Source organism: Lissotriton vulgaris, chromosome 1_1, assembly GCF_964263255.1.
Source record: "Lissotriton vulgaris chromosome 1_1, aLisVul1.2, whole genome shotgun sequence".
Lineage (NCBI taxonomy): Eukaryota > Metazoa > Chordata > Amphibia > Caudata > Salamandridae > Lissotriton > Lissotriton vulgaris.
Genome location: NC_141685.1, coordinates 1,818,406,647 through 1,818,423,197, shown reverse-complemented (window position 1 = coordinate 1,818,423,197; position 16,551 = coordinate 1,818,406,647). Strand labels below are relative to the sequence as shown.

Below are 16,551 nucleotides of genomic sequence, written 5' to 3'. Positions count from 1 at the left end.
AAGTGAATTTGTTCACTGCCATGGTCTACTGTAAAAAGGTGTGCTTTTTGAGACCAAACAATATTATTGCTTTTTTGTCACTGTTTGTTATAATGGTGAGGGTCTGGTAGCTCCAAAAGGCTGACAACCAAAATCAGACCTATTGTCTTTCCCAATGCTTGTTTTTTCATGTTTCCCATTATCTTGTTGAAACTGTTGGCACATATTTTCCTTTAGGAAGATTTTTGGGAAATACTAGCATGCATCAAAACATTGTACTAAATGATAATTCAAAGAAATGTAACCTAGAATTTCAGTTTTTTTCTTCCTAGTTGCATTTTTTGTTAACATTTAAATTTGAAAGCAAAGGATCATCAATTTTGCTTTCAAACGTCTGCGGATATTTGTATCTGATTAGAGAGCATTTCGGGAACATTGCATGTAGCCTCATATTGTTAAACATTGAAAACGTGTGTACACATTTTTACAATAAAACCACTGTCAGTAGTAGAGCCTGAGCTTACATTTCCTTAGATTATTCACCTTAATAAGAAAGACTTGTTTTAATGAACCATAAATACAAGTTGGAACAGCCTTAACATATGGACACACATTTTACCTTAATTGTAGATAATGCCCTTCCCTGATCCATTATGTGGTACGGTAAACTGACAGCCAAATGGTTTGTGATGCAGAAGGTTGGGCCTACTTGTCCCAAGGAGAAAATAAACATGAACACGTGTTGTCCTTGACCGCAAACAATATGTCCTGGGAGTCAGACTATAGAAATTCCACACCCCTGTCTCAAATCTATCATCAACCTAATGGCAGTGCCCTTGCTAACCATGTATTATTAGAATTTCTAAAGGGAGTCCTGTCTAAGTTCTCCTCACATCAGTATCTGGATTTTCCCCCCTTCAGCCAGAGGAATGCAGGCAATACACTTCCAATGTCTGAGGAATCTGACCTTGTTCGCCAATGTGTGTAATTCCAAACCAGCAGCATCCAAATGGGTCCCACTAGCCCCCCTCTCAGTCCCCCCCACCTCCACCCCATCCCTGTACCATACAGGTAAAAAATGCCCATCCAATTGTGATTTCAATTTTCCAGAATGCAGCAACTTCATCAATTCAATTCAACTGCCCGAACATCAATGAATCTTAGATTGCTGGCCGTTTCTAGTCTCCATCATTCATGTCGCGAATTTCGAAGCACATATCTACAGGGTCGAAACGTCAACATGAAACAGTCTTGCGTCCAGTCTCACTATAGCTAGAAATTATTAAGACAGTGCATGCTAGAGTGAAAGACCGGGGAAGGACAGAGAATCTTTGTCATAGTCTTGTTTGTGTTTAAATCTGAAATGTCACTCATTTCACTTTTTGTCACCACAGTCACTTACTGAATTGTCTTCATTGTTTCTTTTTTGTCTGACAGAACAATTTTGTAAAGTCAATAAAAATGGTCTATGTAAAAATATAAATCTATGAGAAAGACAGCAAATTAAAACAAAGAAAGGAAAAAATGTGTATATATATATATATAAATATATATATTTGCTAAAGTGTTGTAGGTGTGGTGCATTCGGGATTGTTGGTTAGAATTATTTATGTTTGAAGAAATGGTTTGGTTCTAAATAAGCACCCCTTGGTGCTTACCCAATGGAATCAGTTGTAGCTTTGTATATCGATACTCAGGTTCCGAGGAAAACAAGGTGACCCCATTGAGCTTAATGGCATGTGGAGGTTAAGACAGAAAAAGGTGACCCCTTAATGCTGCTTTGTATTTAATGTTCTAACATTTTATCCTGTTTTTTTGTGATATATTCAGTCGGATTTTCTTTTCTTTTATATGCCTTCTTTTTTTGTTCTTGCTTTTATATATTTTGTATTTATCTTGCTGTTTTATGGCCTTTTAGGCTGAAGTAAAGATAGTGACTGACCTCACTATTAGACAGATGGTAGATGATCATTCTTGTGATTGAGTTTAGCAATTGATGCAGGCTCCATGCACGAGTCTAACTATCGAAGGCCCTCAACTGAATTTCATCACCAATTACAAACATATATAAATGTACAATCATTTTTTTTTTAAAGAAGACTTGACTGTTGAACCTTGTGGCCCTCCATACCCCAGCAACAGTTTATTATTAGCACATTTGAACTTAACAACTGACACTTTCTGCTGACTGAATTCCAATATACCTTAGTCAACTTTATCAACTAAAAACCTATTTAAACTCTCATTCAGCAAAGACATAACTGAACTCATCACAACAATATTCAGCCACTCCACAATCTTCCTTCGGACCTTTAATCTGCCAGATGATGCTTCCATGTAGAATTTTAAGGGACAACTTCCTCAACCTGCTGGCCAATAACAGCACACAGCTCATTACTCTACTAACCCGCATTGGGGAACTGTCAGGATTATCTGCACTTCACCCAGCTGTGCTTCCTGCAACTTTCCTCTGTACCTCAACTGGATCGGCCAAGCGATCATACTCATTAACCTACCAAATGACTCTCCAACCCACTTTAGCCAACAAAGTTTGATTGAAATCAATCCTTGATAAATGTACCTCTATTTGCCCTCCAAAAAGAGGTGGCAGCTCTAGAAAACCTTTTCAAACCCCATCATTGCTGCCTAGAGCCCGCTCAGGGACTGTAGCAGGGATTCTGCTCATACACAGAACTGTGCATAGAGACTTGGAACCTCAGTGAGTTAGGGTGTGCCAAAACTCACCTTAGTAGCCAAATCCCCTAGCAGACTAGCAATCAGTGTCTCATTGGTTCTTCCATACCCCCAATGATTAGACAACCCGAACATGGAACTTAGAATACCTCCAGCAATGTGGAACACATGAACACTCTTTCATTATACACTCATGCTAGTCCAAAACGGGGAGTAAATGAAGACACGTGCAAGTTTGATATGTTTATTTCTAATGCCGTTTACTCAGGCGCAGTATCTTAACTAATACAAGCAGACATATAAGCAACAAGATTTTCAGCATAGTTACTATTCCATAAAATACAAAAGGAGAAAGCATGTTAAAATGCTAAATGGAAATAGACTAGAGTACACCTAGATTTCACACTCCTTTACTATTAGGTTATTTTATATCTACAGAATGTCTCTTGGGTTTACAAGGGTTGCCCCATACCTCTAGTCCTAGTAGAAATGGATCACATCTTTTTCTACACCAGCTCTCTGCTTGCAAATGTTCTCCAAAGTGTGTTTTTGCATGCCTGCGCAGTGCATTATTAAACGTGCCAAAATCAGAGGTGGCCACAGCTGCATATATGTTATGTCTAGAATGTGCGCTGATCAGACCGAACAACAACCACTGTGTTGAAAGAACCTTGAAGGCCTCGGCACTCACTGTTCAGACAAAGCTTACCAAGCCAAGCTGCTATTATAGAAAAACATATTATTCTTGTGTGAAGCAAAACAGTCCTCTAGACTCTAAACATTTGTAATAATGTGTGCAAAGGCAGCAGAAAGGAAAAATGGCGTTTAAACTCAAAATAAGCTCATGCTAACTTAGCACAGTGTAAATGCAAGGCTCAACCTCATGACAGGACTTATTAACATCCTTCAGTGAACAGCAGATGTCTACTCCCCACATAAAACTCACTTTACGAGAGAAAAGCCCTCCAATCCTCTGTACAATCACAAAAGAACTATCAGACCTAGGAAAACTGTAGAGGCACATGGCTGCCAAAGATTCCTACCACCCTGAAACAATTTTACTGCACAAGCAGGCAGCCTACCAAAGGCGACAAGGCTAACTAATACAGAAACACTAACAATGAGGCCTCCAACAAAAGTAGAGTTCTCTTCAGGGGCTTTGAAGACTGTATCAACCACACAACAATAGCCACAAACACCATGACCAATGAGAAGTGCTCAGTCATCAACAACCTATTGAAGTACAAGTAGGCAGGATTCAAACTCATTGAAAACATGCCCATTCCTGTCCTCTGCATGTTCCTTCCATCAAGCCATGCCACAATGTGAGCTACATCTTCTTTACAGCAGAACCCTAACAAATATACTCCAAGTCATAAAGGGCCATGCAGACAAAGACAACATTATCCCATCGTGAATCGGGAATAAAATAAATTGTGAAGCACGAACACCTCTACTAAACATCACAAAGCCTTCAACCACCAAATCCTATCTAACACCTTTGCACTCCAAAAAGGGATTGAACAGTCAATCCTAAAGCATTCAGGTCGTACCTGATGAAGAGGGCCCAAATGATCCAGATGAGCTATTTTACATTCAAGCCCATCTCCGCTGCATGCCATATTTCCTATGGCTCCATTCTCTCACCAATGATCTTTAATACATGAAAGCCAGCATACTGGAATACACGAACGTCAGCATCTATCAGAGTTGTAGTCGACATCACAATATTTTACCCAAAATATCAGGGGCCAAAATATTGAGTTGGTAAGTGTATATACGTAAGTGAAGATGTATTATTCAATCAATCAATCAACAGAATTTGTATAGCGCGCTACTCACCCGTAAGGGTCTCAAGGCGCTGAGAGGGGGTTGGGGGGGGTCGCTACTGCTCTAACAGCCAGGTCTTCAGTTGTTTCCTGAAGGAGAGATAGTCCAGGGTCAGCCCTAGGTGGGTGGGGAGGAGTTCCATGTCTTGGCTGCCAGGTAGGAGAAGGATCTTCCTCCGACGGTGGATTTGCGGATTCATGGGACGGAGGCGAGGGCGAGGCTGGCGGAACGGAACTGGCGGGTGGGTGTGTAGAATGTCAGTTGGCTGTTGAGGTACTTCGGGCCCGTGTCGTGGAGAGCCTTGTGTGCGTGGGTGAGGAGTCTGAACGTGATCCTCTTGTTGACGGGGAGCCAGTGCAGGTCTTTCAGGTGGGCAGAGATGTGGCTGTGGCGAGGGATGTCCAGGATGTGTCGTGCTGAGTTGTTCTGAATGCGCTGGAGTCTTTTCTGGAGTTTGGCTGTGATTCCAGCGTAGAGGGTGTTCCCGTAGTCCAGACGGCTGGTGACGAGGGCCTGGGTGACCGTCTTCCTGGTTTCGGTGGGGATCCATCGGAAGATCTTTCGGAGCATGCGCAGGGTGTTGAAGCAGGATGACGAGACGGCGTTGGCTTGCTTGGTCATCGTGAGGGAGGAGTCCAGGATGAAGCACAGGTTGCGTACGTGGTCCGTTGGCTTGGGTGCGGTGCCCAGGGCAGGGGGCCACCAGGAGTCGTCCCAGGCAGAGGGGGATGGTCCGAGGATGAGGACTTCCGTCTTGTCTGAGTTCAGTTTCAGACGGCTGATCATCCATTCCGCGACCTCTTTCCTTCCTTCCTGGAGGTTGGCTTTGGCGGAGGCGGGGTCGTTGGCGAGGGAGAGGATCAGCTGGGTGTCGTCGGCGTAGGAGATGATGTTGAGGTTGTTTTGGCGTGCGATGGCTGCGAGAGGGCTCATGTAGACGTTGAAGAGGGTGGGGCTGAGTGAGGATCCTTGCGGAACGCCGCAGATGACTTCGGTGGCCGGGGAGCGGAACGGGGGGAGGCGGACTCTGTGTTCTTCCGGCGAGGAATGAGACGATCCACTCCAAGGCCGTTCCTTGGATTCCGGTGTTCCCGTCCCATTCCTAATCAGTGAGCAGGTAGTCTGTTCCCCAAAACCCTATACCTAGCAGAACTTTGTTAGCACTTCCCTCAATATGGCGCCAACAATCAGGCGAGCATATAGGGGGAAGTGCGTCACAACACTTCCTGTTCATTTTTTTCTGCCTTCACAGACTCGTTGCCTAGCAGGACGTGGGTTCGGTGAGTGTATCATTCCTTTTAGTGTGTGTTTTTTCTTGTTTGCCGGCGGCCTGCATTAGCAGCTGCCTTGTTCTTTGTTTGGGCTGCGTGGTGCATATTTTCACGGCCTGCTTTAGCGGCCGTCTGTGCCTTTTTATTACTTACGCGTGCGTTGCGGCGTACTTTAGCAGCCGTTGGCCTCATGTTTGTCCCTAGGCGCCCTGCTTTAGCGGGTGCGGGTCTCCTTTGTGGCGCGGAGCGTACGCCTGCTTTACCCGCCTCCTTTAAGGATTTCCGGCGGTCGAATCTTACCCGTTGACTTTCACAATTTTTCCAAGTTGCACAAGAGGTCGGGGGCCTCAGGACTTCGTTCTTTTAAAAAGGGGCTTTGGTCCATTGGTCCCCGACCTTTTGCTGGTTGGTGGTGTGTCATTGGTATTCACGCTTGTGTGCTGTTAGAATTTCCTCTTCTTCCTCTGTGGGAAGGTGCCTTGTGTTGCCTTTTTGCGCACTGTCATGGACCAGGGTGCTTCTAGCTCCGCTGCTCCTGCTTTGGATGCCCTGCGCCTCCTTATTAATGAGGCTGTCTCTGCTACCTTCTGGGGTCGGGAGGCGGCTGGTCCTCCGGTCAAGGTGCCCCGTGGGTCTCTTGATCCTCCTGAAGCGCCAGACTCGGAGTTGACTGAGGAGGAGTGTGTGCGTGGGCTTTTTGCCCAGGGTGCAGAGCTCTCTGATTTATTCTCCCATGTCCGTGATAACTTGGGGTTTGCACCTCCTGCTTCTGAGGTCTTGGAGGATGACTTCTTTACCCAGTATCACCAGCCGACTCCGGAGTCCTTCCCCTTGCATGGCGCTGTGTGCAAGGTGCTGGATCATGAATGGAAGGAAGTTGATATGTCCTCCTTCACTCGCTTCTTGTCCAAGCACTATCCTTTGGAGTGGTTTGCTGCAGAATTTTCCCAGTCCGTCAAAGTGGACAATTTGATGACCGGTCTCTCCTGACAGGGTTTGGTTCTGTCTGATGACGCCCTTCCTTCTGACGCTGTGGATAGGCGTGTGGAGGGTGCTGTGAAGCATTCCTAAGTTGTCTCTAATTTTTCAGTCACGGCGACGACCTATTCAAGTTATATGGTCCAGTCCCTGCTCAAGGATTTCCAGTCCCTATCGGTTCTTCTGCAGATTGAGAAATATGCCACCTCTCTCTTGGCCCTTATGGAGTTGCAGATTCAATATTTATCGGACATTTCCTTTGACAATCTGAGTGCCGCTCCTGCTGCTTCTGGGGCGTCGATTGCTGCCCGGCGTCGTCTCTGGATGCGTCCTGGAAGGCTGATTCATCTCAGAAGGCGGCCTTTTGTGGGGTCCAAAGTGTTCGGACCTCAGCTGTAAGACATGGTTAAGCAGTCAGCGGAAAACCGCAAGTTGGTGGCTCCGGTCCGACCTCCTTCTTGGGGGTGTGGGTTTGGCTACCGCTGCGCCTTTGGACCTTCTGCTCGGGGTGCTTCCCAGCTCTTTTGTGGCAGGGGCTGTGGCCGGGGACCCCTGAAAGTGCCAAGCCCCGTGCCCCTGCAGGTGGTGCTGCCGCTGCTCCCTCCTCTGCCCTGTGACTATCTGCCTTTTCCGGTTGGGGGTTGCCTTAGTTTCTTTCTGCACCGTTGGTTGGAGGTTCCGGACAGTGGACATTGTGTCGGAGGATTATCGGATCGAGTTTTCCTCCTCCCCCCCCGTCCGGTGTTCCGGGTGACCCCTCTTCCCCGCCATCCTCTGTGAAGGGAGGCCTTGGTGGAGGGTGTGCGCCTTCTGTTGGAGAAAGCGGCTATCGTGGAGGCTCCTCCTCTGGAGAGGGGCAAGGGTTGTTATTCTTTCCTGTTCCTGGTCTCCAAGAAGGATACGTCAGATCTTCGTCCTGTCTTGGATCTCAAGAGGGTCAATCTGTTCATTCCCAGACGTACATTCAAGATGGTGACGTTGCTGTCTATCCTTCATCTGGTGCTTCCAGGCTGCTTCCTCGCGTCCCTAGACCCGATGGATGCCTATCTTCACGTGCCTATCCATCCGGCGGATCAGAAGTTTCTCTGATTTGTTGTTGGTTCCCGACACTTCCAGTTCCGGGTGCTGCCTTTCAGCCTTCGTTGGCGCCAAGGGTTTTCACAAAACTCCTGGCCCCTCTGGTGGGTATTCTCCATTCCAGAGGTCTTCAGGTTTTTCCCTATCTTGACGATTGGTTGATTGTTTCTCCTTCTTTCACCCAGGCTCTGTCGGATGTGGATCAGGTGTGTCGTCTACTAGGGTCCTTTGGGTTTCTCATCAACCACCAGACGTCCTCCCTGCTGCCCACCCAGTCTCTGAAGTTCCTGGGGGCCATATTCCGCTTGGATCTGGGGATGGTGTTCCTTTCCAAGGACCGTCAATTGACTCTGTCCAGTCACCTTTCTTGGCTTCTATCCCAGTCACAGGTGTCTGCCCGGCTCTGGTTGCGGAGTCAGGGAGAGATGGCTTCCATTCTCCATCTCCTTCCTTGGGCGCGGATACATTTGTATCCCCTCCTGCATCACGTTCTGTCCCACTGGGATCCAGCCTCGCAGGACTACGAGGTTCTTATTCCGGTCTCGGGCTGCTCTCCATTGGTGGGTGTCCCCTCAGTCTCTTTCCCGGGGCTTCGACCTTCTCCCTCCTCCGGCTGTGGTTGTTTTGTCAACGGATGCCAGTGCCACTGGTTGGGGGGGGCGGTCATGGGTCCCTCCAAGGCTCAGGGTCGGTGGTCCCTGTTCGAGTCTCGCCAGTCGTCGAACTGGAAGGAGTTGAGAGCGGTTTGGTTGGCTCTCCGGTGGTTTTCTCCTCTTCTTCAGGGTCGCGCTGTCTCGTTGCAGACGGACAGACAGGTTGTTCAGGCTTATGTGAATCGCCAGGGAGGGCATGTGCCAGTCTCTGTTTCTCCTCTACAGATCCATTGGTCTGTGGGCCGAGCGCAATCTGGTGCATCTTCCGGGGACGGAGAATGGGCCTGCGGACTCTCTGAGCAGGGTGTTCCCTTCGTCTGGGACGATGTGTCTGTTGCCTCTTCTGTTCCAGCTGATTGTCCTCAGATTTGGCCTTCCTTGGCTGGATCTGTTTGCCTCTGAGGAGTCGGCCCTTCTTCCCCATTTTTGCAGCCTGGATTCTTCTCTGCTTGCATGTGCGATCGACGCTTTCACAGTTCCTTGGTCCCTGGGTCTTCTATTTGCCTTTCCACTGTTTGCTTTCATCCCCGGGTCCTCTGGAAGCTTTGGTTGGATCGGGCGGAGGTTCTTTTGGTGGTTCCGGAGTGGCCCTGGCGGCCTTGGTTTCCCCTTCTGTTGTCATTGTCGGTTTGGCCCCATTGGCAGTTTCATCTGTGGCCCTCCCCTCTGCGGTCTCTTCTCCGGGTGTCCTCTCTGCACCGCCTCCGGCTGGGGGTCTGGCACTTGAAAGGTTGACTTTGTTGGAATAGGGTTGTTCTGTTGAGGTGGCTCAGAGTATCCAGTTGTCTCAACGTCCTTTCACCTTGAAGTACTATGACCGACATTGGAATAACTTCTTCTTGTGCCTTGGGAAGGGTCTTCCTTCCTCTTCTTGTGCTGCTACGAGGGTACTAGATTTCTTGCATGATGGGTTTGTTTTGGGGCTCGCGGTTTCAACGCTCCGTGCGCAGTGGGCTGCCATTCTTGCCTTTCGGGGTTCTGATGTGTTTTCTATCTCCCCTTCGGTGGCCGCCTTCTGCGTAGTTTCTTGATTCAGCGTCCTATTTCACGCTCTCCTGTCCCGGCCTGGGATCTTCCCCTGGTTCTGCAGGCCTTGACGGGACCCCCATTGAGCCTTTGCTTTTGGTGGACCTTAAGTTCCTTACGGCTAAGGTTGTGTTTTTGGTGGCGGTTTCTTCTGGTAGGCAGGTTGGTGAGATTGGAGCCTTAATGGCTTCTCCGCCTTTTTTGCGTGGACAAAGTAATTCTTCGTCCTTGTCAGTTCTTCCTGCCCAAGGTTTTGTCTACTTTCCACTGTCAGGAGGATATTGTCCTCCCTGTCTTTTTTCCGGACCCCGCCTCTCCGGAGGAGGTGGTTCTCCATTCTTTGGATGTGTTGCGGGCTCTCCACATATATTTGGATCACTCCAGTGCCTTTCTTAAGGTTGATTCCCTGTTTGTTACCTACGGTACGTCGGGTAAGGGGCTTCGTCCTTCCTTGTCCACATTGTCGCGTTGGGTAAAATGTGCGGCGGTTTCTGCTTATGAATCCGCTCACTGTCCTCTCCCCTCTTCGGTTCAGGGTCGGTCTACCCGGGGTTTTTCCTCCTCTTGGGCCATGTTCAAGGGTGCCTCCTTGCGTGACATTTGCAATGCTGCCACTTGGGCCTCTCCCAGTACGTTTGTGTCTCATTGCCGTCTTCAGTTGGGGATGGCGGCCTCGGCTGCCATTGGCTCTCATGTTTTGTCTGCTGTCCATGATGTTTGATTTGTACTGCTTCCATTTGCATTAAATTGACCTGTTTTGCTTCAATTTCTGGTCTTTCTTTGTGCAGTCACCGTGTGCTTGGGTATGGGCTCACAGATAAGGAATGGAACGGGAAGACTGGACGAGGAGGTAATGCCCGGTTACTCACCTGTAATATTCATTACTCCGAGTCCCGGTCTTCCCGTCCCAATCCTGAGCCCTTCCTTCCCTCCCTGGCTTTTTTTATGTGGAGTTTTTGTTTTTCTGCTTTTCTGGGTTTCTTTGGTATTCTCAGGAAGTGTTGTGCGCACCTCCCCCTATATGCGCGCCTGATTGGTGGCGCCATATTGGGGGAAGTGCTAAAAAAGTTCTGCTAGGCATAGGGTTCTGGGAAGCAGACTAGCTGCTCACTGATAAGAAAAAACTCAGAGTAATGAATATTACGGGTGAGTAGCCGGGCATTACTGTTGAAGGCAATAATGTATGTGCTACTAATGTTTTTTTACTTCCAGGTGAGGACAGAATATCCTCCAAGTTCTCCAATCAATAAACATATTCGTAATCAGGAGAAAGAGTACCCGCTGGTTTATTGGAGCGATCCGAATATCAACTCACGGTGCTGATGCAAGCCACCTACCCCAGAGGGCACAAGTCGGCTGAAACGTGTTGATCAGATATTTCCCTTAGATGTGCGGGACACCTAATATCTCCCTACACACATCCCTCCTCTTATTGAACCTTGTCATTGCCCCAATTTTTGATAAGACTGGAGAACAACAACGACCGCAACACCACCACCCTGCTGGACAACCTCATCAACCTCGGACTCAAGCAACTGGTGACCACCCCCACCCACTACGCCGGACACACACTCGACCCCGTCTTCTCCTCCAGCAAGGACATCGCCTTCAGCCACGCCACCGGACTCCACTGGACGGACCACAGCTGCGTCCACTTCAGCTTCAAAAGGACCACGATCCACCACCAACAGCAACAGGTTGCACGCAGAAGCTGGAACAAGATCACAGCCGACTAGCTTGCAACTTCCCTGAGCAAGAACCCACCCACCAGAGCAACGAACCCCAGCCAAGCGGCCACCAACCTCACGAAGTGGATCAGCGACTGCGCTGATGACCTCGCCCCTCTGAGGACCCCGCCTAGCAGACCCGGCAGCAAGAAAACCCCATGGTTCACCGACGAACTCAAGAACTCGAAGAAGAACTGCAGAGCCCTTGAGAAAGCCTGGCGCAGAGACCCAACACCGGACAACATGACTGCCCTCAAGCTCGCCACCCGTAAACACCACCAACTGATCCACACCACCAAGAAAACTGCATTCAAGGAACGACTGGACAACAACGCACACAACAACAAGAACTCTTCAACATCGTTAATGAGCTCTCCAACCCCAACGCCGGAAACAACGACATCACCCCTTCGCAAGACCTCTGCAACTCCCTCGCCTCCTACTTCCACAACAAGATCGCGGACATACACAACAGCTTCAGCACTCAACCGACGCACGCCACGACCGAACCACTGCCCCCCACCAACAACCTCCGCGCCTGGACCCCGATCAGCACCGAAGACACCGTCCGCACGATGAACTCCATCCACTCCGGATCTCCGACCGACCCTTGCCCTCACCATGTCTTCAACAAGGCCGACGCTGTCATCGCACCCCACCTGCGGGACATCATCAACACCTTCTTCTACACCGCTACCTTCCCGGAGAACTGGAAGCACGCCGAACTCAGCGCCCTACTAAAGAAGCCATCAGCCGACCCCACCGACCTCAAGAACTACCGACCCATCTCGCTGCTCCCGTTTCCTGCAAAAGTCATCGAGAAGACCGTCAACAAGCAATTGGCCGCCTTCCTCGAGACGAACGGATCCCTCGACCTCTCGCAGTCTGGCTTTCGGGCCAACCACAGCACCGAGACCGCCCTGATCGCAGCCACCGATGACATCCGAGCTCTGCTCGACAACGGAGAAACAGCGGCCCTCATCCTCCTAGACCTCTCTGCGGCCTTCGACACTGTCTGCCACCGTACCCTAGTACAGCGCCTCAGCAACGTCAGAATCCAGGAGAAGGCACTGGAGTGGACCATCTCCTTCCTCGCCGGAAGGACACAGAGAGTCCGCCTCCCCCGTTCAGATCAGAAGCCACCAAAGTCATCTGCGGCGTCCCTCAAGGCTCCTCGCTCAGCCCAGCCCTCTTCAACGTCTACATGAGTCCCCTTGCAGCCATCGCACGCCAGCACAACCTCAACATCATCTCCTACGCCGACGACACCCAGCTGATCCTCTCCCTCACCAACGACCCCGCCACCGCCAGAGCCAACCTACACGAAGGGATGAAAGAGGTAGCCGAATGGATGAAGAACTGCCGCCTGAAACTGAACTCGGACAAGACGGAAGTCCTCATCCTGGGATCCTCACCCTCCGCCTGGGACGACTCCTGGTGGCCCCCCGCCCTAGGCAGCGCACCCAAACCAACAGACCACGCACGCAACCTGGGCTTCATCCTGGACTCCTCCCTCTCCATGACCAGACAAGTCAACGCCGTCTCCTCGTCGTGCTTCAACATCCTACGCATGCTACGCAAGATCTTCCGGTGGATCCCCACCGAGACCCGGAAGACGGTCACCCAGGCCCTCGTCACCAGCCGACTGGACTACGGCAACTCCCTCTACGCCGGAACAACCGCCAAACTCCAGAAGAGACTACAGCGGATCCAGAACGCCTCAGCACGACTCACCCTGGACCTCCCCCGCCGCAACCACATCTCCGGACCCTGAGAGACCTGCACTGGCTCCCGGTCAACAAGAGAATCACCTTCCGTCTCCTCACCCACGCGCACAAAGCCCTGCACAACCAAGGCCCAGGATACCTCAACAGCCGCCTCAATTTCTACGCTCCCAAACGCCAGCTTCGATCGACCGGCCACGCCCTTGCCGCCGCCCCCCGCATCCGAAGAGCCACCACAGGGGGAAGGTCCTTCTCCTACCTCGCCGCCAAGACCTGGAACTCCCTCCCGACCCACCTCCGCCTGACCCAGGACCACCTCACCTTCAGGAAGCAGCTCAAGACCTGGCTGTTCGAGCAGTAGCGGACCACCCCCCCCCCCCCCCAAGCGCCTTGAGACCCTCCGGGTGAGTAGCACGCTATACAAATGCTTGATTGATTGATTAAGCCACACGTTTTTGGCGGTAGGAGGTAATTTAAAAACATAATTTCTATATCAAGGAATTTCTATATCAAGGAAACCAAACTGCTTCTGTTGTGTGAGACGCTCCCTCCTGGTGAAGGACAGACCTGATGATTTCTCCATCATTCATCAGTATGCACTGGGAAACATGCCACTGACAGATCATAACGGTTGAGGGTCCCACAGCAATTTCCGTTGGATATCCTGTGATTTGACACAGTGTTTTCCCACTCCTTTTGATTTATTGAAGTTACTTGGCAAGGTGCGTGAGACGACAGCTAGCTTCTCCCTCCCCCCATTGATTTTCTGCACCAAGATACACTCATACCATCCAAAGATGGCGCCTGGAGCATGCATGAATGAATGAATGAATGATAATTTATAGCACGAACAGCTACTCAAAATTGAGTACCCTCCGCGCTGCCACAAGAAGTAAAAGGGAAATGGGTTAAAAGAGAGAGAGGATATTACTGGCTGAACTAAAAGGTGTTTAGGGATTTGCGGAAGGTAAATTCAGTTTCTATTCTGCAGAGCTGAAGGGGGAGGCGGTTCCTGATTTTGGCAGGCCTTAATATATATTTTTAAGAAGTAGTTCCCACCGAGTCTAATTTTTTTGAAGCGGGGTATTGCTATGAGGTGGGCCTTATTGAAATTAGTCTGGCATTTATAGTTTGCTTACTTGTCACAGCATTGCAGCTTCGAATGAATTAGAAACGTGTGGTATTGTTATTCCTTCTCAATGCTGCTCGGTTTTTTTAAACTCAACTTTGGAAGAATGAAAGGCTTTGCAAACCACCCAGAACTCCACCCTGTGACGCACGTTTCCTACAATTCTCAGCAGTCCGCGGATATCCCCAATGAACGTCCGTTCCAGTATTTAGCGACTCAACCAACACTCCTGTTGACAGGGGAGCAGTAAAATGCATATGATGTGCCTCGGAGAGTCGGAGTCGCCGAGTGTCGGAAGCAAAAACAAACCAATTAATAATTAATCTATCAAATGCTTCAATCGAAGAGTTGTGGTAGAATTATGTAACAATAATACGTCAGATCATTGTACACACTACTCACTACGAGAGGCACATAAATAAAACTGCATGTTCAGTGCGTGCAAGAGCACGGGGCCGCCGAACACCTGCTAAAAACCAAACACTGGTGCTCACCGTAATTGCTCCCTCCGCAATACACTGCTACACGGCTGCTTTGCCGGAAGTAAACTCGCGGAGCCGGGAAACTCAGCTGTAGCCTGCTGAAGGTCAGCCAGTGCTGTCACTGTTGCTACTAGCTCAGGAAGTGAAATATTTTAACCCTAAGCACGCGGTCGATGCGGTGGTTCTGGGAGTTGTGGTTTAAGTTGAGACGTCTGTAAAGCGACGCTTGCTTAAGCTTACCTGATTGAATTCTATGAAACTTAAAACGCCTCTTTCGTTTGAGAATACGAATACCCAAAACCTCCGCCTGTGCTTGAACACTGGGACGAAACCTCTTGCTAGAGTGCTCCAGGAGGAGAGAGGAGGCTGGGTCGTGTTTATCTGGCTGTCGCCAAGCGTCCGAGGTCCATGCGTGATGTGTTGGTCCAGTCGAGTTTTTTTCTTTCAACTTTGGGACGAGTAGCCATGTTTTGTAATGGAATAAAGAAGGCAAGAACGCCTCGAACTCTAAGGAAAAACCTGGATCCGAGCCACACATCACGAAGGGATCTTGAAAACTTGACAGGACTTTATGTAGGTCCGTCTATGTGCCTTAGTGCTTTGTGGTGTTGTGCGTAAATGTCAATAGTCCCGATTCAGACAGGAAACTCGATTTTTTAAGCTAAAAATGATTTTGTTTTGTCTGTCTTCTGCCTGAAATGGCCTCTATACTTCAGTAGAACTCCATGGAAGAAGTATATTCTCCTGATAATTTTTTTTTAAACCCCACACTTGCTTTTTCTAAATGTTGGCATGTCTAAAAAAGTTGTTACTTCGAGGGCAAATCAACTGGTGTGCTCATGTGAACCCGCATGACTTTGATTGGGTGGGAACTGCACAATAGGAAAATGTTGAATATGACTGTGTCTTACTCTTATATACTCACCTCGTCCTCTTGTCAAAACAGTTACTTTCTTGCCTTGCCTCCCTAATCACAGTTCTCACTACATTATATATGGGATAAAGTAACGAGATCGCCAGTTACTGAGGTGTTCCGTGCCTATATAAAGAAAGGGGCTAAAGGCCAAGTTCCTTTATAAGGGAATGGAACTCCAAGGTGACTTGCAATATCATCAAAATAAACAGTAGAAAGTATTGTATTCCTTATAATTCAAAGTCAAACAACCAAACGTTGTGTAAACCCAATATACAGTCGCACAATCAACCTTCTCGCAAACTGCTTGACCCTAGAGATATAGTATGTTTGCAGACATGATGAATAAATGAGGAACATTGTGCGAAATTAAACACATCAACAGCAGTTAGGAACTTTTTGCAAAAAGATATAAGACTCAGTTTAATGTAAATAAGATGAAAACATTTTTAAGCTGACAAAGTGTAGATGATTGCAGAAATTCTATTTCTCGTGTTATGACCTTTTGTGTGCAAAGAAATAAACATGGTGGCATAAATATCTTCTTTATCCTCATTACTGTTTGTTTTAGACTGATCAGAACATGAAAAGCCAGTTTTATCTTGTTCAAACGGAAACTGTAATGATGCATTTCCACCTTGGCTGCTGGCTCTGAAAGTAGGTATTATGACAGTGTAACTCAAGTGTAATAAGGTATTACAGATGAGCAGGTATTGCAGTTCATTATTACGGGTGACAAGAGACTTCACATGTTAACATGAATGCATGGCAAAAGGTGCAACATCGTTTTGATGCCCCCCTAATTACCTCCTCCACAAATGTCCTCACTACCACTCTCCAACAGTGCCCCTCATTTCTCCATAGCCCCTCTCTCGCATGTATTTCATTTGTTTTATAGCACTAGTCATACCAGTGTAGGGTGTCAGAGCACTTTACTTCACACACACACACACACACACACACACTATACAAAGACAATGAATCATACATCTGTAAATCGGTCACTAGGAAATATTACATAGAACGATGAGAATTGCGAGGTGTAGAATCGCATGTCACCCATACTAG

At 48.6% G+C, this 16,551-nt stretch overlaps 1 protein-coding gene across 1 annotated transcript in view; it reads right to left on the bottom strand.

Annotated features, from left to right (window-relative positions):
• The window catches only part of LOC147751270 (deoxyguanosine kinase, mitochondrial-like), an 82,789-nt gene extending 68,103 nt beyond the window's left edge, over positions 1-14,686 (bottom strand). Inside the window, exon 1 of the mRNA XM_086919175.1 lies at positions 14,583-14,686. The gene's annotated coding sequence lies outside the window, so the exon portion shown is untranslated. The remainder of the gene's footprint in view (positions 1-14,582) is intronic.
• Positions 14,687-16,551: the final 1,865 nt, after the last annotated feature.